We start from the raw sequence: 21464 nt of genomic DNA on the forward strand, positions 1-21464 counted from the left end.
GAAAAAATAATAAAACAAAAATTACAAAAAACTGAAAAATTAAAAAAAATAAAAACAAATCAATTTTTCCATAGCTTATCTTTCATTTACTTCTTTCCTTGACCTCCTCACACCTCCCTTTTTTGTATTCTAGTTCAATTAGTTAATTCAGCAAATCCTTTCCATCTTTGTTTTTATCTTAATCATTTATCTTAATATGTTGTAACTTTGCATTCTCACCTGTTGACAACCCATTTTTACATACTCCTTTATAACATTACTGCTAAAACCACATAACTTCATTCCAGCATCCTTCTAACATTCCTTAATTTTGCAATGTTTCTGTAGATAGTCTTTAAACTTCTTCCATCCTTCTTCTACCAATTCTTCTCCCTGGTCTCGGATTCTGCCAGTCATTTCCACCAATTCCATGTAATCCATCACCTTCATCTGCCATTCTTCCTTGGTGGGTAAATCTTGTGTCTTCCAATACTTTGCGATGAGTATTCTTGCTGCTGCTGTAGCGTACATAAAGAAAGTTCTGTCCTTCTTTAACACCATTTGGCCGACCATGCCCAGGAGAAAGGCCTCTGGTTTCTTCAAAAAGGTATATTTAAATACCTTCTTCATTTCATTATAGATCATCTCCCAGAAAGCCTTAATCCTTGGGTACGTCCACCAAAGGTGAAAGAATGTACCATCAATCTCTTTACATTTCCAACATTTATTATCAGGCAAATGATATATTTATGCAAGCTTGACTGGTGTCATGTAGCACCTGTATATCATTTTCATAATATTCTCTCTTAAGGCATTACATGCCGTAAATTTCATACCTGTGGTCCATAACTGTTCCCAGTCAGCCAACATATTGTTATGTCCAACATCTTGTGCCCAGTGCTCATTAATGGTTTCTCGCCCTCCTGAGAAAAAGTGACAAGTGAGGTGCCGCAGGGTTCTGTCCTGGGCCCGTTGTTGTTCAACGTCTTCATGAAGGGCCTGGATGAAGGAATTGAGGGGGTGCTCATAAAGTTTGCAGATGATGCCAGATTGGGAGGGGGTAACTAAAGCTGCAGAAGAGAAAAATCAGGATTCAATATGACCTAAACATATTGGAAACGTGAACCAACAAAATAAATTTCAATAGAGACAAATGTAAGGTTCTGCACTTAAGCAGAAAGACCCAGATGCACAAATATAAATGAGAGACACCTAGCTTACTAGTAGTACATGTGAAATCTTGGTGGACCACAAGCTTAACATGAGTCAACAGTGTGATGCAGCAGCAAAAAAAAGCTAACCCTATTCTAGGCTGCATCAACAGAAGACTAGTGTACAGATCAAGGGATGTAATAGTACCACTCTGTTCTGCCTTAGTCAGACCACACTTGGAATACTGTGTCCAGTTCTGGGCACCACAATTTAAGAAGGATGTTGAGAAGCTGGAACGTGTGCCGAGGAAGGCAACCAAGATTATCAAGGGTCTGGAAACCAAGCCTTATGAGTAACGGTTGAAGGAGCTGGGTATGTTTAGCCTGGAAAAGAGGAGACTTAGAAGAGATATGACAGCCATCTTCAAATATCTTAAGGGTTGTCACATGAAGACAGAGCAAGCTTGTTTTCTCCTGCTCTGGAGGATAGGACTCAGACCAGTGGATTCAAGGTCCAAGGAAGGGGATTCTGATGGAACATCAGGAAGAACTTTCTGACATTAAGAGGTGCTTGACAGTGGAACATTGTCAACTTTCCTTCCTTGGAGGTTTTTAAGCAGAGATTGGATGGCCACCTGTCATGGATGCTTTAGTTGAGATTCCTGCATAGCAGGGGGTTGGACTAGATGACCCTTGGGTCCCTCCCAACTCTATGATTCAATGTTTCTAAGGGATGGCAAGTGTTTTGCCTGCTCTGCAGTTGTTCTGACAGTTGTGTCTCTCCTGTCTCTGATGGGGCTTCATTGCACTCTATAGATAACAGTGTGAAGAGAGAGAAAAGTGGCAGCACGTTTGTGTCTCTTGAAACAGCTACTTCTACCCTGTCACTTGCTTTCTGACTTGCTTCACTTCATCTTTTTCTTCTTATTCTTCTGCAAATCTGCAGGAAATGAGAAGAGACCCAACAGGAAGTAGTGCTGTCAAGAGAGTAAGATAAGGAAGTGAACCAGCATACCTCTAACTAAAGATCTAGCAGCACAGCAACCGTAACAAAAAGTGAAAGGAAGTTAGAGGGAAATCCAAATTTACCTGCTACCAGACTTGCACAAAACAGAGCTTTGCATCCTCTGCTTCCGAACATGTTGATTCAGGTTTTAGAAGGAAAGCATAATGAGAGTTATGGATCTGCAAGGGGAGATTCACGTAAGAAGATTCAAAGGCTAACTTACAAATGTACCAAACTAACAATTTTTTCAACAAGGCAGTGTATTTTAAGAGCATCTATTATTTTCATTTTTATATCTTCTGATAACCAGAAAGTCAAAGTACTCCTAAGAAATAGTCATAAGTGGGTTGAAATACTGGTGCAAATATTTCCACCCATCTTCAGTGCTCACCTCTCATCTCTCTAGTTGACTTATGTCCAAGAAGCAGGGCTGGCCTGCCCATGAAGCAGTGCCCCCACCTCTTCCATCATGGTCAGAAAAGTGGCACTGGCAGTGACGCTGGCTTCTGGTAAGATCTCTTGAGATCTTGACAAAATATCACAAGACCTCAAGTGCATGAGATCTCATGAGATTTCGGCGAGATCTCATGAGATCTCACTAGAAACCATTGGCAGTAGCATCACTGCTTCACAGGCACTGCAACACTTATCAGGTAAGGGAGGTAGCAGCGGGGTAGGGCAGTGCTGGGGCAGTGGCGGGGGGGGGGCATCACCTTAGGCAGTAGAACAGGACATGTTGCCCCTGTCGAGAATTATACCCTGGTATGCTGTTGGACACATTAGCAAATGAGGACTTACGAACCTCTGCTGAACACAATGCCACACGAATAGGAGTACAGTGGTACCTCGGGTTACATATGCTTCAGGTTACAGACTCCGCTAACCCAGAAATAGTGCTTCAGGTTAAGAAATTTGCTTCAGGATAAGAACAGAAATCGTGCTCCAGCGGCGCGGTGGCAGCAGGAGGCCCCATTAGCTAAAGTGGTGCTTCAGGTTAAGAACAGTTTCAGGTTAAGAATGGACCTCCGGAACGAATTAAGTACTTAACCTGAGGTACCACTGTACATGATTGCCTCCTTATCCCTGTCCCCACTGCCTACAAAAGCAGCGATGAACCACCTAGAGCTTTTGATGATTAAGCAGTGTATAAATCCTGTTAAATAAAAATAAACAAATATTTAAAATGGACCTAATGGCTGCACATTCAGGAACAATACCCTTTCACCTCATATCCTTTCCAAACTCACGAATTGTCTCCACTTCAGGCTGCCTGCAAACTCAGGAAGGTGCACTTATTGTTGATACTTCCTTCATGCATCAAAGCTTTCATTCAGAACACTGCAATGAAATCTTTGTCTACGCATTGTTGGTTTTAACTCTTGCTTTTCCACACAAGGAAGGTGACTGGGCTGGCAGCTGAATCTTTATTCGACACTGATGAAAGTGTTGTGTCTTCCGCCACACTTGAAGCAGCAGGCTAGTTTGGAGGGCGGGTCAGGAGATGCTATGTAGCAGATGCAGTTCTGCCTTCCACTGTGCACCCCAGCATCTGCTGCCTGAGGCATTTGCCTCACATTGTCTAATGATAGGACAAGCCCTCTAAATACTCGTAAGGCAAAGAAAAGTCATTACACCTGCAGCTAATGCATTCCTCATGTTGTTACTATCCCTTCTTTGTATAGTACATTTTAAAGTTTTCACCTAACCCCACAGCCAGCTTGCGTGAGGTAGGCTAGTTCTGAGTGATTGCTTCTTGGCCCTTGCCACTGATTGAGCTTCATGGGCAACCTCCCCACCCCACCCCCCCTCCAAATCCATATAATTTATCCACTGAGCCACAATGAGACATTATGGGGGAAAGTCACTGAAGGAGATATTTTTTTATAAGCACATTCTCATTTAGCTTTACCACAGTGAATAACTTTTGTGTCCTTTGTTTTAAAAGAAACTTAATTTCCCATTTCAGGCTCTAATCATTTTTGTGTACCTTGCTGGGATCAAGCTGTGTTTCAGCTCCATTACTGTTTATGAAATGTACTTATTTTCAATGTCACAAAGTAATCTGTTGCATGCAAAACCTCGCTATGTACAATTGTGATAAGCACACATTAAAATCTGCTTCCGTCCAACGACAAGTGTGATATTGACTTCAAGATGGCAGCGCTAATGATGATGGCGATGATCATCATAATGATGATGATAAATGACTTCTGTTTATTCCTCTTTGAGGTAATGAGCCTTTAATGTCAACAACACTTTTTCACGGGTGCAGGCCTAGAAATCTACTAGGTTTCTGAGGAGTTTATCTATTTATCTATTTATTCTTAGAGCTGCAAAGTTACCATTTAGATTTCAGAGTAGTTTTCTTTCTTCGCCATCCAGAGCTGAGGGGTTAAACAGATGGATAGTACCTTCTCATGGAGGGTCAAGGAAGGACCACATCAATGTCTGAGTGGGAAATCCCACACTTATCATAGAAGAAGAAGAAGAAGAAGAAGAAGAAGAAGAAGAAGAAGAAGAAGAAGAAGAAGAAGAAGAAGAGTACTACTACTAGTAGTAGTTTGGATTTGATATCCCACCTTTCACTACCCTTCAGGAGTCTCAAAGCGGCTAACATTCTCCTTTCCCTTCCTCCCCCACAACAAACACTCTGTGAGGTGAGTGGGGCTGAGAGACTTGAAAGAAGTGTGACTGGCCCAAGGTCACCCAGCAGCTGCATGTGGAGTAGCAGGGACGCGAACCCGGTTCGCCAGATTATGAGACTACCGCTCTTAACCACTACACCACACTGGCTCTCACATGGACCATACACAACTATTGTGGAACACAAGGTGAGTTATCTCTCCTTTGTTTCTATGATTGTACAGAAGACACATTTTTTCTCCCCACACAGCAAAGCAACTGCACCTCATGCAAATATCTCCTGCACTTTCCCCCCTCGCTAATGTAGAATATTTCAAACAAATGCATTAAACCCAAATTCCAGACACACTGGCTACATTTCTGATGGCACCCTCTGATTAAATTTTCAGATGTCTGTAAGCATTCCCAAGCCACTGTGTATTGGGTCCCCTTCACAGTTAGGTTTATGTTATTAGTATTGACAATCGTTCACTTGAAACCTAGGCCAGGACTGAAATCCCGTCTCGTCACTTATCTCTCCATTTTTATCTTGTTTGCTTCCTCTCATCATTTCAAATAAATACTCTCCTTCATAAAGATCCTCTCTTTTTTTCTTCTTCTTTTTTTGCAAGGAGGGGAGGACTGCAAAAATGGGAGTAAATGGGTAAGCCAAAGTGAGCTAAAAAGACAGGCATGAACAAGAAGAGGAAGCTTTAGTTTTCAGTATTGATGACATTATCCCGCCCCGCTATAGAATCTCTCTTGGGTAAACTTAGCAGATTTTTTTGCACTGTAGGGAATACCATTGTTTCCCTTAAGGAAGCAGGAAACGAAAAGAATGGACAGGAGACTTTACAAAGGAAGAATGAGCGCGGGCGTATAGCAACAAAATATGCCCTTTGCTGAAGCTCGTATTTTAGTAAATATTTGACATAATATTCCTCCTTTTGTAATGGAAAACTCAGCATAAAGTTGCCCCTAAAGATTCAAGGGGAGAGCCATATCTGGAATTTGACAAAGAAGCATTGTTTGGTCCAGTGGCGTAGTGTGGGGGGTGCAGGGGGGGCCGCCCGCACCGGGTGCAACATCTGGGGGTTAGGGTTAGGGGGCGCAAATCCACGGGTTAGGGGGTGCAAATTACTTGCCTTGCCCCGGGTGCTGACAACCCACGCTACGCCACTGGTTTGGTCACTGCAACACAGAGGGAAAGGAGGCAAAGATAGTTAAGAGAAGACATGGTGGGGATCAGGGAGCAATCCAGACCCAAGATCCAGCAGGAGGAGTGGAGTTTGGAATAGATAGATCTCTGGCTGGGTTTGGGCCAACAAGGGCTATGCTGTCCAAACTCAGCCAGAGATATGTCAGCATAGGCCAGTTAAAGCTCACTAAGCCTAGGCTGTGGGAAGTCTCAAAAATGGGGGGGGCAGCGCAGGAGAAGACTTACCCCAATGCACCAATGCACCCCACCCCACAACATCATGGCGGTGCAGCATGACATCATGTTCCCCCTAGCCAGGCCAGGCCAACTCAGCCCACCATCCCTCACCCACTGCCAGCTGCCTTACCCAAAGGGATGCACAGAGTGAAGATGCTTCTTCGCATGCATCCCAGGTAGAGATCACCAGAGCGCCTTCCAGGAGGCCACTCTGGCAAGCCTCCAAATGACGCCGCAAGGCCAAGCATCTTTGTCCTGACACATCCTTTTGAGGATCACCATGGAATTTTGTGGGGGCCTATCCCCCTTCATGAAAATATTGTAGGGGCCCAGGCCCCCCTGCTTCCCCTCTTCCATATTCTGCTGAGCTTGGTCACATAATCTAGCAACCTAGTAGAAGCTACCCTGGCAAAAGGGGTGGTGTAAATCAACCCCAATTTTAAAGGCTTGCTTTCCCTCTGCCATGCTCAGTTCAGCTGGCCGTAGCCTCACTGCCAAATGGAGTGTGTCATAGGAGTATGTGACTTCAGAATAACTTACCCTGACATAAATTATGCTGTTTTCCTACAGTTTCCTACAGTTTTGATTGTTCTGCTCTACTGTCATGAATAGTTTGGATTACATGGGAAATGGCTTCATACTGTTGGGATACTGCCAGGGAGACATCGACCGTCACTGCCTCCAGCCGGACTCCGGACATCCATCGATCCCCCGTAGACGTGCAGTATCAGCAATTAGCGACACGAAGCCTCAGAAATAGATTGCCACATTCTTAGGCTGGTGCACACTCTATTAGCAGAATTCACACAGCAAAAGTTGCACAGCAGGAGAGCATATTTACAAGTTTATTCCACGTTGGTCAGAACAAAGAAAACCATGACCGCCTGCTAGCGTGTTCAGGCACAGAGAGAGAAAACGAAAGCAATAGCAAACATAAACATCCTGTGAACAGGAAATACGCAGACTCTGTGACTCACAAGCCTGCTCCCTTTTAAGGTGGAACGGAAATATCCTAACACATACCAGGTCAGACTTTTTGTCCATCCACCTCCCAACATTGTCTGCTCTGACTGGCAGCTGCTCTCCAGGGTCTCAGGCAGATGTCATTCCCATCATCTCCTACATCAGAGTTGGGGAGCCTGTGGCTCATCCTCAACTATAGGCCCTGCTGATGGAGACAGGCAGGGTTTGGAATCTGATGGCATTTGGAGGGCCACCACTTCCCCATTCCAGCATTACCCAATCCTCTACCACCAGCACTTAGCTACTGTGTAAGAAGAACGATGCCCAATGCAGTCAATGTGAGATTCAGATTTAGTTTGACACCAAGGGACTCTTTGTTGGCATGGATCCCTGCTAGCCACAGGATTAATTGCAGCTCACTGTATTTGTATTGGTGGAGGTTTGGGTGTTATTAATGCCAGAACTCAGACACTGTCTCCCTTCTTTTCCTCGTGTTGTACTGCTCAGACCTGGTCTATCATGGTTAACTTGACACAGGAGTATTCCTTACTCACTGCAACATGGAGAGAAGGAGAGGGAGAATGATTTGGGACAAAGGAATATGGCGTTATCTGAATGCCAGGCTCCTCAGTTGAGAAAGAAATGCTAATATAAGTGGTGAAGGCATGAGGAAGAATGAGACCCACTGAGGTGTGAAAGCAGCAGAGATGAGAGGCAAAGTTTCACAGCAATGGAAGCCTTTACGCCATCCAACTTTGCAGGGCAACCTCTTGACTCACAGCAGGAGGGACCCATGAGTAGTTGCTGTGAAAACACATTAGGAAACTCCACTGCCTTTCTAAAGTAGGCATTCCCATCACCACCTGAGTGGGAAACAGCTTGGAAATCAGACTTCTAAAGGGCTGAGAGAAAAAATCACATGAGATCAGTGTCAATTGCTGGGTTCAGGCCAAATGAGATGTGGAAACATCAGAACTTAATCTGCTGCTGAATCTTTATAAACTGAGGGTAATGTGGGTTGTTCCAGAGGCGTAAACCATGCCTTTCCTCACTGACACTTCCTCACACATGCATACGCATAAACGTCTTCCCTCCCCTATTAAAAATCAGCACTGAAAAGCCATTTAAAGGCACACGTGAAACAAAACAGAGCAACAGCAGACCCTCTCACAACAGGCAGTTAGAGGCCAAAGACCTGTCTTTGTCTGCCAGCAACAGAAAAGTAGAGAGAGGACCAGTCTAGCCTCTAATGGAAGGGAGTTCCACGGGATCCAGTATGGGGGACCATGTAAGGGGACCATGTAAGATTCCTGCATCGCAGGGAGTTGGGCTTTATCAGTGGTTCCCAAACAGCTAAGTACTGAGCACCCCTGTTTTGCAAAAGTCAAGCCACGGCCACCTTATTTTGAAATTTTTGATATCTCTATGGTATTTTGTTATGTGAATGGTGCCACAGACCCCATGAGTGAGTTATGCAGTCCCCTGGGGTCCATGGTCAACCAACCGGGAACCACTGGACTAGATGATAACCAAGGTTCCTTCCAACTCTACAGTTCTATGGTTTTATTAAGCGTCTCTCTAAGCCCAAGGTATGGAGTTCCCATAATCTCTGACTATTGGTTATGCTGGCTAATGGGAGTTGAACTTCAACAGTATCTGGAGGTGGCCCTCATGTTATCGACCTTTGCTCTGAGCAGCATAATAGCTATAGGTAAAAGGTAAAAGAGGATTTTAAATGGAGAACCAAATGAACAGACTGTCAATTTTTTGTTTTACTTTTCATATGGTCTCTTTTTGGTTTTATTTATTTGGTCCACACCTTCAGAATGGAATATTAATGCATATAATAAATAAATGAAATAATACTTGAGGAACCATGCACAATTAAGTCCTGTCTCCATCCCCATCCCAGAACACACCTGCAACTCTCTTCAAAAGGGATGGAATCTATGCAATGCACCTAGGAAACAATATGCAACTAGTGAACTAGTATTTTTCTTATCAAAAGTGAATGTTGCACAGTGTATCTAGGATCACTTGCTGTGGAGGGAAGTGTGCTCACATGTGCACCACTGATCACTATGCATGGCCTAACTAAATGGAAGGATATTCATGTGAACATAAGGTAAACTGCACAACAGTTTCCACAAATTCTAGAAGGTCTTTCTCTGCCAAGGTGTAATAAGCTGAATTCCTACTTCAGACCCAAGCTGATCTCATGAAATTGCCCCTGCTGGTTTTAGTTCTCCTAGTAATGAGTAGTTCTGCAGCTTTACTAAAAGGGACCAACTCCAGATACCACTCACTGCAGTCAGGATGCAGCTTCTGCTAACTTTGGTTTCCTAAACTTGTCCAAAATAAGATGCAATGGTTTCTTAAAACAGCCCCTGGAGCAACTGGACACCACTGTTTTGATTGCTGCATATCTTCTCTATGTATTATATATCTGTATTGGTTTTCAGTGGGGAAAGCATTTGTTGCTTTTAGCACACTTATAAGTTTAAATAAAAACAAATATATCTGTATTGACTCGAGTTATTATGCTCGGTTTCATACAGCATAAGTGGTTCAAATAAAAATAGATTGGCTATAGTAAATGTGCATCAGTTCCAATAATAACAGAGGCAGCTTCGAGAAGCACAGGAGTTTAATTTTAATGCACTTTGGATTGACAAAGCAAAGGAAAGAAGACTGGGTTTAGAACAGCTTTTAGTCTAAATTTTATGTCTGAGTTCTTTTATGCTGTAAGGTGAGAATGTTTGCCAGATTTACAAAACACAACTATGTGATTAAAAAATGTCTGCATATATACATGCCAGAAGGAGGATGCAAGTCTCTTTTGCCAAGTTGAACAAGCGAGAAAACTACAAATGTAAGCTGAGTGTCAAAGAAATTTAAGATCCTGTGGAATTCACACGTGGCCACAGCAAGCATCCTCCACAAGCCATGCCCTCTGGGCAGTTGTGCCTTTCAATGGGACACTCTGAGTTAGCTGGTAGTTTGGCTCTGCATATTCACACTACACACACCAGCAATTACCAAACAGTGTGACAGGGCCCTCTAGTCTGCTTCAAGGAAGGCAGAAGCAGACCTAGGAACAATGAAGCCTTGATAATGTGCAAATAGTTACTTCCTGAGTCAAGAGGCAGTACTTGAAGACAGAACTCCAGAAGGTTGGGTAGAACCTAGAACAGATTTGAGGGATGCAGGGGGAAGTGAGAGGAAAGTTTCCATTGCTAAAGGAAAATCTTTGTCCCGATGGAACCATAGATGTAGTGCTATGTTGCATACAGTTTAAGAGATCAATGTGCAGTTGGGTTAGTAGCAAGGTAAAGCAGAGGTTTTATGGACAGTAGAGTCTTAACCTTGATAGACACTGGTGCACACAAAATCTTTGGTGCCAATTCTGATCATCTGTGACCATGGGCCATGCTGGCTGGGGCTGATAGCAGCTCTAGTTCAACAATAAAACCTGGAGTAATGATTGTAGCTGATAAGGGTGGTGGAGACTGAGGAATCTCCATCATGAATCTCAAGGGTCTGTGAGGAGGGGTTCCCCTCAGCTGTTTTGCCACTTGGTCCAGTCACCCTGGGGCAAATATGTAAATGTCACTATGAGGCCTCATCATAGTGCTCTGCCAATATGGTGCCCTGTAAGCCAATTGTGAACCCATTCACACTCACACACACACACACACACCAAACTGCATATGGATTTTGTCATGGCACAACTGCCCAATTATTATAAACTGACCCCAACAAAGACCAGTGAAATAGGCTTGTATTTTGCCTCAGATTAATACAATATTGATTGATTGATTGATTGATTGATTGATTGTAAACATTAAGTGCTTCCCTAATGAACATTTTTAAAAAATGCCTGAATCTTGAAGATGGCAAATATTTGATCAACAATCGTTCCAAAAAAAGTTACTGATGAAATAAGAAAAATCACCTTATAAAGAGATTGAATAGTAAGAATGCCCATGTGTCTGAGCAGATATTCCTGGCTAGAGGTCTTGGGAGGCACTAAAATTGAGGTCTTACCACCCAACTCACAATGCTGTGTGGCTGGCATTGTTGGAGGAATAAATTCCACATTTAACAAAAAATAAATAAATGTATGCCTCATATTTGATTCTGATTGTCGTTCTTCTCATAATACATGGATGGTTTATGCTGAAGAATTTCTCAAAATGGATCTTTTCAGGCTATCCATCAAACAATTATATCCAGCATGTGAATTTATAATTACTCTGTAAAATCACTATATTAACTAGTGAATTCATAATTATTGTACATGCATATTGAGCATTTGCTTTGTTTATGTCCTACTGTGTGCTACATCAATTTGCACCAGCGCATGATGCACGTGCTATTCTTGTTTGTTGTTATTTGTGATTTATTTCTATTATATATTCTTTCTGTACATTTGCAATTGGTTTTTCGTTTTGTTTCCTTCTTTTGTCTACCAGAGGCCTGCCCCTTTTTTTCCTTTTCTTGCTGGACATAGAAAGGAGGCAAATGAAGATGAAAGAGAGCTGCCATCAGCCATGAAGCAGCAGACCTGTTGTACATATTTGCTGTGCCCTGTGCCCTCTTCTGGATAGGCTATATGCCTCCAGAACAGTAAACTAGAACTCATGGGTACTGCCTATCAGCTAGAGTCACTCAGAAGCAACTTCTGCATTGCACTTAACAGAGTTGGAGAACAAGATTGGGAACAACAGGGGACCCAGAAGTTCAGGACCTGGGACAGCTCCCAGGCATAGCCAATGCTCTTCCAACATGTCGGAGTCCCTGCACTAGCTTAACTTAGATCTCATAACCTCCAGCAGAAGCTGAGGACTAGAGATGGGGAAGAAATCTGATTCTGTTCATAGAACGATCAAATCTTCACTTTCTGAAACAATATGAGAATTGAAACACAGCCATCCTTTGAAATTTGCACTTACCTGAATGTTGTGATACAGCTCTCCAACCAATGTGTGTCTTAAAGCATTCAGTAGGTACTGTGGGGGCTCTGCCCCACTGCTTACTTCACTTGACAACCCCCCTGACTGCTCCGCAAGATACTAATTGCTGAATTGCACTAAAACGTTAAAGAATTTACACGAGGGGTGTGGTTTTTTTAACACTAGTTGCTACACAAATGTGAACTGAATTTGAGATTGGGGAAAAGAGAAGTGGAATGAACCAAAGCCGAGAGAACCTGCTATCCCTAGTGAGGACTGCCAGAGCCCAAATTCTCAATCAAAGCAGCAGAGAGTTAGATGTCCAAAAGTATTGCATTGTGCTGCAGCTGAGTGACCTCAGAGCCATTTGACTCTTTTCTCCCCTGGAGACCCCTTAGAGATTAAATTGCCATGGCTTGAATGCCCCAATTAAGATCCCAGAAGCTCTCACCCACCCAGCTTGTTTTCAAAGCCAGAAACATGTCCCCCCTTTTCAAAGAGATATGAGGAATTCAACATCTGATGCCAAGTCTGGTGAGTTATGTGGGTCATGCAATCTCCTAGGAAGAGAACAAGTAGCTTGAGATGAGGAGTGACTAAGAGAAAGGTTTGGGTCTCCGGTCTCAATACTAAGTGGCTTGCACTGCTAAGGCAGTAGTCTGAAATAATGTTGTGAACTACCTGGGAAACCCAAAGAAATGAGTTTTCCCCCCTAGTCAAAGTGCTTTCCTTGCTTATTGCATTGTTTCCTGCGCTAAATGTCTTCTGCTCTGAAGACACAGGCAGAGCAGAAGGGTGAGCACTGCTCTACCACTGGGATCTAGTGCACCAGCACTCACTAGCTCCTACTAAATAGCACAAATGACGAGACGTTGCTGGAGGTGACAAGGTGGGGAAGGTGGGCTCTAGCCTGTCCCTAGCATGGAACCCTGGAGTGAGAAATAGGGCCTGATTTCTCTGTTCCATCAAAATCCCTAGAAGCTTCCAGTCTCTGGGCCATCTGTCTGTCCCTCGTGGGACCATCTGTTCACAATGATCATCACTCCCAGGACACTGTGTTCACTGTGACTGGCAGACTGAAGCATGCCAGAAGCTGTGAGAAAGCAACAAGCAGCCTATAAATGTGGAATTTCTATTTCCAGCATGTGAAGCATGTGTGCGCCTCCCTTGTTTTCCTGTACACCACAATGCAAGGCATTCAAAGACATGGCCCAAAAATAGAACAAAATCTGTAGCCATGATTCCTATATAACTAAATGCTCACTGGAGAAGCACATAGCGGAGACAGGCAAAACTTGCATGAATGGGAGTTTTCCCAGGAATATGCAAAGATACCAGTGAAGTGTTAACAGTTCCTCAATGGAGGGTATCCTTTGCTGTGTGTAAGTACTAAAGCAAAGCTTATTTTATTTTGCTTACTGTTTTGGGAACTGTGAATTAGATAGATTTGCATTAAAATGTGAACCGGACCAAATTTCTCCCCCATCCCGGATTGCTGCATGGCTTCCACATATTTTGGGCAAACTTTCCAAGAGTATAACAAATGCACTTCCTCTCTGGACCCTAATTTTGGAGAAGCAAAATCTTAGCTTTCATCTTATACTAAAGGGCCATCATATGTCAGTGCTATATGAATGAAAGCCTGTATTCCAGATGTCCCAATTCAGCAAGGATACCCACATTTTGGTGTGTCCTGCTGTCTCTCAGCTATGAAATGGGGCTGCATATTGAAAGCTGCGTGCACATGTATTTATTATATGCATTTGACTTCCTGTTTCCAACACCACATTGCAATTAAAAAATATATAAAGAAATAATCCGTTATAGATGGCTTAATGCCAAAATTGGTTTTTGTACTTGCAAATAACTTAGAAGCCTACTACACAAGCATTGAAATATAATTAAAATATACAATCCCATGAAAATGATTGATTGATTGATTGATTGATTGATTGATTGATGTGGAGAGGTATGCTGAGCCAAGCCTGAGTGGAAGTCCTCCTCACCATTTCTCCTCTGTGCTGTATTTGTGCATTACAGTAATAATGTGCTTCATTACTCTGAAGCAGTTGTTCCAGTTAGTGATACCCACCATAGTTTGTTTCCCATGTTGATCTTTGTCTCAGTTCAGCCCAGCTGGCACTGCTGCAGTATTACCCAGTGAACACCCAGAACAGCTGTGCAGTGGCACCATGCTGTGGTTGAGTGAGCAATGAGTAGAGGGGTGCACATCTTTGCAGACCTTGGTGTAGAATATTGCTCATACATAGCTGGATCTTTCCTTCAGCAGTGTTGGATCAGCATAATCGACGGGTTGAGATGGGCAGCTGGACAACACAGAAAGAGGCCAGATAGCACTCTACACTTCCTGCCTGCGAACAGCCACTTGCGAGTAAAGCTCAGATTTATTTGCCAGAGAGCAGGGGCAGCCCAAGACGTTTTTCCGCCTGAGGCGAAATGCTGCCCCACTGCCACCTCTGCAATGAGTGAGGGCTGTGAAGCTCTGCAAGGGCTTCCTCTTAAGGGAGCATTAGTACATTGAAATTATTGTTCCTCCAGTTACATTTTATCTCTAGAAGGATCTGAAGCTGAAGCTGACCAATCCCCTCTTTTTCCTTGTTGAGGAAAAGAAACATTTATTGCCACTCTTACTGCAACCTCACCTCCTGACACAATATTATCTCACAGCAACCTGCCCAGTAAGCACATTGCTTCTTTTGGCCCCAGCACAGTCTCTGCACGAAGCCTGCGATATTGATTCTGACACTGCACTGGCACATGTGGGACAATTCCAGGAGGTGAACAATCAATGAGGCCACAATTGCGCCTTCACAGCCAGAGCTATGGGAGGCAAAGGAGGATGTGTGAACTGCACGTAAGAGGAAAAAACAAACAAATTTTGGAATGTCCTCAGCTGACTCAGCACAAAAGCAGAGCGGCCATATGAACAGACACAGCCATGGCTACTACTGCTGCTACTACTAGTAGTGGGACCTGCAACAAGCAAGCAAGCAAGCAAGCAAGCAAGCAAATAAATAAATAAATAAATAAATCATCTACTCGTACTTCTTTTACCGTATTTACTGGACACTTGTAGTGTGTAGTGCACCTGTCCAGGCTCCACTTAGCTGGGACGGAATGAAAGGATGTTATTTTGCAGCAGTTTCCATCATGCCTGGAGGATTGGTCCAAGAATGGGAATGTTGGTAGACTCCAACTGCAGCTGATCTTTTTTGGCTTATGGAGTCCTGCAATGGCCCATCTTACCTCCCACAGTTTTTTAACATCTTCATGAAACTGCTGGCTTCCTTGAGTTCACTGTGAATAGGGAATGAGTGTTAAACCACTCTGAGAAATATAGCTCTAGGAGGGGAATATGGGTCTCCTAACAACTCTCAGCACCCTTGATAAACTACAGCTGCTAGAATTCTTTGGGGAAGCCATAGTGTTTAAAGTGCTATCATAGTGCTTTAAACATGTGGTGTGAATGTAGCCCAAGAGAAGGGAATGCAACTAGCATTTGGCAAGGAAGTCTAGTCTTTGCACCCCTTGGAAGAGACCTAGTGCCTATAAGCAAAAGAATGAGTGGGACTAAGGAATGTAATGTAGGATATATGTTTTAGAAAAAGGTAGAATCATAGAATCATAGAGTTGGAAGAGACCACAAGGGCCATCAAGTCCAACCCCCTGCCAAGCAGGAAACACCATCAGAGCACTCCTGACATATGGTTGTCAAGCCTCTGCTTAAAGACCTCCAAAGAAGGAGACTCCACCACACTCCTTGGCAGCAAATTCCACTGTTGAACAGCTCTTACTGTCAGGAAGTTCTTCCTAATGTTTAGGTGGAATCTTCTTTCTTGTAGTTTGGATCCATTGCTCCGTGTCCGCTTCTCTGGAGCAGCAGAAAACAACCTTTCTCCCTCCTCTATGTGACATCCTTCTATATATTTGAACATGGCTATCATATCACCCCTTAACCTCCTCTTCTCCAGGCTAAACATGCCCAGCTCCCTTAGCCGTTCCTCATAAGGCATCGTTTCCAGGCCTTTGACCATTTTGGTTGCCCTCCTCTGGACACGTTCCAGTTTGTCAGTGTCCTTCTTGAACTGTGGTGCCCAGAACTGGACACAGTACTCCAGGTGAGGTCTGACCAGAGCAGAATACAGTGGCACTATTACTTCCCTTGATCTAGATGCTATACTCCTATTGATGCAGCCCAGAATTGCATTGGCTTTTTTAGCTGCCGCGTCACACTGTTGGCTCATGTCAAGTTTGTGGTCAACCAAGACTCCTAGATCCTTTTCACATATACTGCTCTCAAGCCAGGTGTCACCCATCTTGTATTTGTGCCTCTCATTTTTTTTTATTTTTTTGCCCAAGTGCAATACTTTACATTTCTCCCTGTTAAAATTCATCTTGTTTGTTTTGGCCCAGTTCTCCAATCTGTCAAGGTCGTTTTGAAGTGTGATCCTGTCCTCTAGGGTGTTAGCCACCCCTCCCAGTTTGGTATCTGCAAATTTGATCAGGATGCCCTTGAGTCTATCATCCAAGTCGTTGATAAAGATGTTGAATAAGACCGGGCCCAAGACAGAACCCTGTGGCACCCCACTAGTCACTCTTCTCCAGGATGAAGAGGAACCATTGATGAGCACCCTTTGGGTTCGGTCAGTCAGCCAGTTACAAATCCACTGAGTGGTAGCATAGTCAAGACCGCATTTTACCAGCTTCTTTACAAGAATATCATGGGGCACCTTGTCAAATGCCTTGCTGAAATCAAGGTAGGCTACATCCACTGCATTCCCTTCATCTACCAGGCTTGTAATTCTATCAAAAAATGAGATCAGGTTAGTCTGACATGACTTATTTTTCAGAAATCCATGCTGACTATTGGTGATCACAGCATTCCTTTCTAGGTGCTCACAGACTGTTTGCTTAATGATCTGCTCCAGAATCTTCCCTGGTATTGATGTCAGACTGACTGGGTGGTAATTATTTGGGTCCTCTCTTTTCCCCTTTTTGAAAATAGGGACAACATTTGCCCTCCTCCAGTCTGCCGGGACTTCGCCTGTTCTCCAGGAATTCTCAAAGATGACTGCCAGTGGTTCTGAGATCACATCTGCCAGTTCTTTTAATACTCTTGGGTGCAATTCATCTGGCCCTGGAGACTTGAATACATCTAGACTAGCCAAGTATTCTTGTACTATCTCCTTAGTTATTCTGGGCTGTTTCCTCTGCTGAATCATTTGCTCCAAATTCTTCAGGTCGGGCATTGTTTTCTTTATCGGAGAAGACTGAGGCAAAGAAGGCATTGAGGAGTTCAGCTCTTTCTGTGTCCCCTGTTTGCATTTCACCATCTTCTCCTCTGAGTGACCCCACTGTTTCTTTGTTCTTCCTTTTGCTACGAACATACCCATAAAAGCCTTTTTTGTTGCTTTTAACATCTCTAGCAAGCCTGAGTTCATTCTGTGCTTTAGCTTTTCTGACTTTGTGTCTACACGTGCTGGCTATTTGTTTGAATTCCTCTTTGGTGGTTTCCCCCCTTTTCCATTTTTTGTACACATCCTTTTTTAATCTTAACTCAGTTAAAAGTTCTTTAGACAGCCACCCTGGCTTCTTTAGGCACCTTCCATGTTTCCGTCTCATTGGTATTGCCTGAAGTTGTGCTTTTACTATCTCCCTCTTAACAAACTCCCAGCCATCATGAACTCCCTTTCCTTTTAGTATTACTGTCCATGGGATCTCACCCAGCACTTCCCTAAGTTTTATGAAGTCAGCTTTCTTAAAGTCAAGAAATTGAGTCCTAGTATGTTTGGCTGCTCCTTTCCGCTGTATAGTGAACTTCAGAAGAGCATGATCACTCGCGCCTAATGATCCTTCCACTTCTACCCCACTAACCAGGTCATCAACATTGGTTAGGACCAGATCTAAAATGGCTGTTCCTCTTGTTGCTTCTCCCACTTTCTAGACAATGAAGTTGTCTGCAAGGCCAGTGAGGAATCTGTTTGACCTTATGCTCTTGGCTGAGTTTGACATCCAACAAATATCCGGGTAATTGAAGTCCCCCATTACTACTATCTCCCTTCCTTTTGCATGCTTGGCCATCTGTTCCAGGAAGGCATCATCTATGTCCTCCGTTTGGGAGGTACTGTATTTTTGGTAGCAGATAAAGGATCTGAACAAAAGCATCATGGAAGTAAGGATGGGAAGTCAAAATGCTAAGGGAATGTTGTATTGAAACTTAATTGAATGTGTTGAACTGTATGAAAATCAATAAAACATTATGGGTAAAAAAATAAAAAAGGAAGAGACTCAGTGTCTCTCAAATTCCACTTTCAGATTCATTCTAGGGGGGGTCTCTGCATGTTCTCTATATTTTCCCCCACCTCTCTTGTTGAGTTTGTTGAAAGGCAAGTGATTTCATTAAAATCTGCAAAGTTCTTTGAAGATTAAAAGTGCCAAGTAGGATTATTAACACAGTTCTTGTTTCATTTGCTTCAGTAACAGCGGCTCCAGGGAAAGGAAGGCTCTCAACATACACATGCTATGCATTTGCTTGAGCCTCTACAATATTTATCAACTTTTGCGAGCTTAGAGGAGCACAAAACAAAATTGGATCAGCAGCCCTTGCATTCGTTCTGGAGCAGGTGAAAACTGAAATAAAATGTGGCCCCATGAATGGGTATTTTCTCCTCTCTCTCCAAGTTCCCCCAACATCCTGCTAATTGATACCCTACCTGGAGACTCCTGTGCAACTTGGATGCATCTCATAGAGTCAACACATGACATGCTGCCCCCATTGTGATGTCGTTGTGATGTTCCATCACTGCCACTGCCACATTGTTTACACTTCCAGCCTTATAGTGTCCTGAGGAGAGTAAATCCAAGTGATTTATTGTCTAAACACCTGGTGACAGGCAGACACTCTTCTGCGCCCGCACAGCCAGGCTAAAGCATTTTATCTCACCTCCTATCAATCAGCCAAAACCTCCAATGCATGTTCACTCTGATGCAGGCAGGATAGAGGAAGCACCAAGGGTGCAAAGCGAAGGGCTTTGAAAGCAATCATTTTGCAGCAGGGGGTTTGTCACATTGGTATCCTGCCTTTGCATTCATCCAAGGAACTCAGGGCTATCTCCATAGGGTCCTCTCACTTTATTCTCACAACAGCCCTGTGAAGTAGATTAGGCTGAGAAATTGTGATGCTAACTTGAGGCCATTTAGTGAGCTTCACGGCTGTGTGGAAATTTAAACCTACCACACCACACTGGCTGTCTTGAACCACAGATATTGCTGAACTTTTAGAGCCTTCCTCAGCCTAAAGATTCGCAGAACTCTGCTGAAAAGTGTTGCAAATTCAAATTAAAAATGGTGTTGATGCTGATGTGCAGCGATTTTCAAGCAATTCATTATGTAGGGGGGGCACTTGAAAGGCATTGGAGTAAAGAATTGCTGTCAGGTCCCGTCCTCCCTTTAACAAGGCCAATGACTCTTCAGTGTAGATGCAAGGTGAATCAGGAGAATCCTATTTTTATTATTTCTCCTGCATAGTTATAGACTAAATGTTACTGTATTTGTTAACATGGGGGGGGGGGTGCCAGGCTTCTCTGAACCCAAGATTTCAATAATAGTTCATTCGTCCCTGCAGACGCAGATTCCATAAATTGCACTACACAGAAACACACTGCTCATTCTCTCTATCTATCAGTCCTAGGCATGTAACCATATGCTCAATACCAGATCAGCTCATACATCTCACACAGGATATCAAAGCAGCTCCACCACCCCCATTCTTATAAACAAAGAGTGCCAAGCATCCTCTCCTTTGAGTAAGCAAACTAGATAGCCGAACCACCTCCAAATGGCCCTAGACAGTCCCATCGCTTCTTCGCAGATGTCTCTCACATCCTCACTGCTAGTAGTGGGGTGAGGATGGGCAGACTTGCTGTTTCAGAGGAGATAGTGATGCCCTATTAGCATACCAGTGCCATTAAAACAGGAGAGATGTGCAACATGGTGAACGCAAAATCCCACAGGTGGATCTGGGAATAGCCAGGGCAGCACCCTTCCACTGACAGGGGGTTTCTTCCACAGCTATTTGATGAGAGCTACCACACAGTTAGAGGAAAGACGAGACACAGCTTGTCTGTCTACACAAGGAAGTCAGAACAGTCCTACATTTGCATTGATTTACTCACTTACTAAATTTATATATTATCCTTCAGACATGCCTCCAGGGTTGTTTACATAAAATCCAGCAAATTACAAAGAATACAAGGGAGAGAGGGAGAGGGAGAATTCAAATAGGAACTGAACAGAACAACAGCTCAAACACCTCATGCCAAGAAATGTGAAAGTCCTGGACTTTGACCTGAGAGACCAGGGTTCAAATCCCAACTCGGTCATGAAACTGACTGAGTGTTCTTGAGCCACTGAGCCAGTCACTGTCTCTCAGCTTAGCCTGCCTCACAGGATTGTGGTGAGGATCAAATGGGCAGGGGGAAGAACCACATCTTTCAGCTCTAATTTAAACTAGACAGGTTTTGGCTTAGAGCTGAAAAGATGTGGGTACCAGGTAGGTGAGGGAAGTCCACAAATGGGGTACTCTGAATGAAAGACTCTCTTTCTGGTCACTGGTCACTTTATCATGGATGGTGGGGGCACATGGAGGACAGACTCCGAAGATGATCTTAATATATAGGCTCAATATGCTTATCCATTCCTACCGCCGCCAAAACACAGGCTATGTTCAGAAAGCACTTTATTCTACTTTCTTGACATTTCCTCACCTAATTGTTTTGTTTTGCCTTTTATGCAATCTTTCACACGATGCAGAAGTCACTTCTGGAAATCCAGTGGAAACTACTGGAAGTTTAGTGGCTCATTTTCATGTTAACTGCTTCCAGGAGGGAGGAAAAAAAAGTCTGTTTGCAAAGCTGCTGATCCAGAAAATCACCAAACAAAATTTGGGGCAGTATCTCCGCATACATTTGTTTCCCATAGTTTCACGATTTAGCATGACATGGCAGCATATTGATCAGAAAGCCACAGTTCCATAATGCAGCAGGTACTGCAGTGTAAGAGGAACATTAGCAACTGGGAAAGTATTGCATCCAGGGAAATTAAACACAGCAATCCACATGTCTGAATGTAGCCTTGCAGTAATGTTGATTGTTCAAAGAAGCCAGTGGCCTCTGATCGCTTTCTTGACATTCCTAAAGAATCCCTTCCTTCTAGCCAGAGACTCTGAAGTCACTCACCTTCCTTTGCTGAATCTTGTGTGGTTTTTCAGCCTCAGAATTGATTCAGATAACTTTGAGGTACTTCAGAGAAAAGCAGCCATAAATTATGGAAGG

The 21464-nt window shown here is 43.5% G+C and overlaps 1 long non-coding RNA gene across 1 annotated transcript; it reads right to left on the bottom strand.

Moving 5' to 3' along the window:
• Nucleotides 1-1885: 1885 nt before the first annotated feature.
• LOC309373335 lies at nt 1886-15737 on the bottom strand. Its single transcript, XR_014169979.1, has 3 exons — nt 15187-15737; nt 3256-3289; nt 1886-2006 (listed from the first exon to the last, which is right to left on the bottom strand). It is a non-coding gene; the product is annotated as an uncharacterized lncRNA (long non-coding RNA).
• Between the last annotated feature and the right edge of the window lie 5727 nt (nt 15738-21464).

The sequence above is a fragment of the Podarcis melisellensis genome, assembly GCF_964234715.1.
Source record: "Podarcis melisellensis genome assembly, chromosome: 1".
Taxonomy (NCBI): Eukaryota; Metazoa; Chordata; class Lepidosauria; order Squamata; family Lacertidae; genus Podarcis; species Podarcis melisellensis.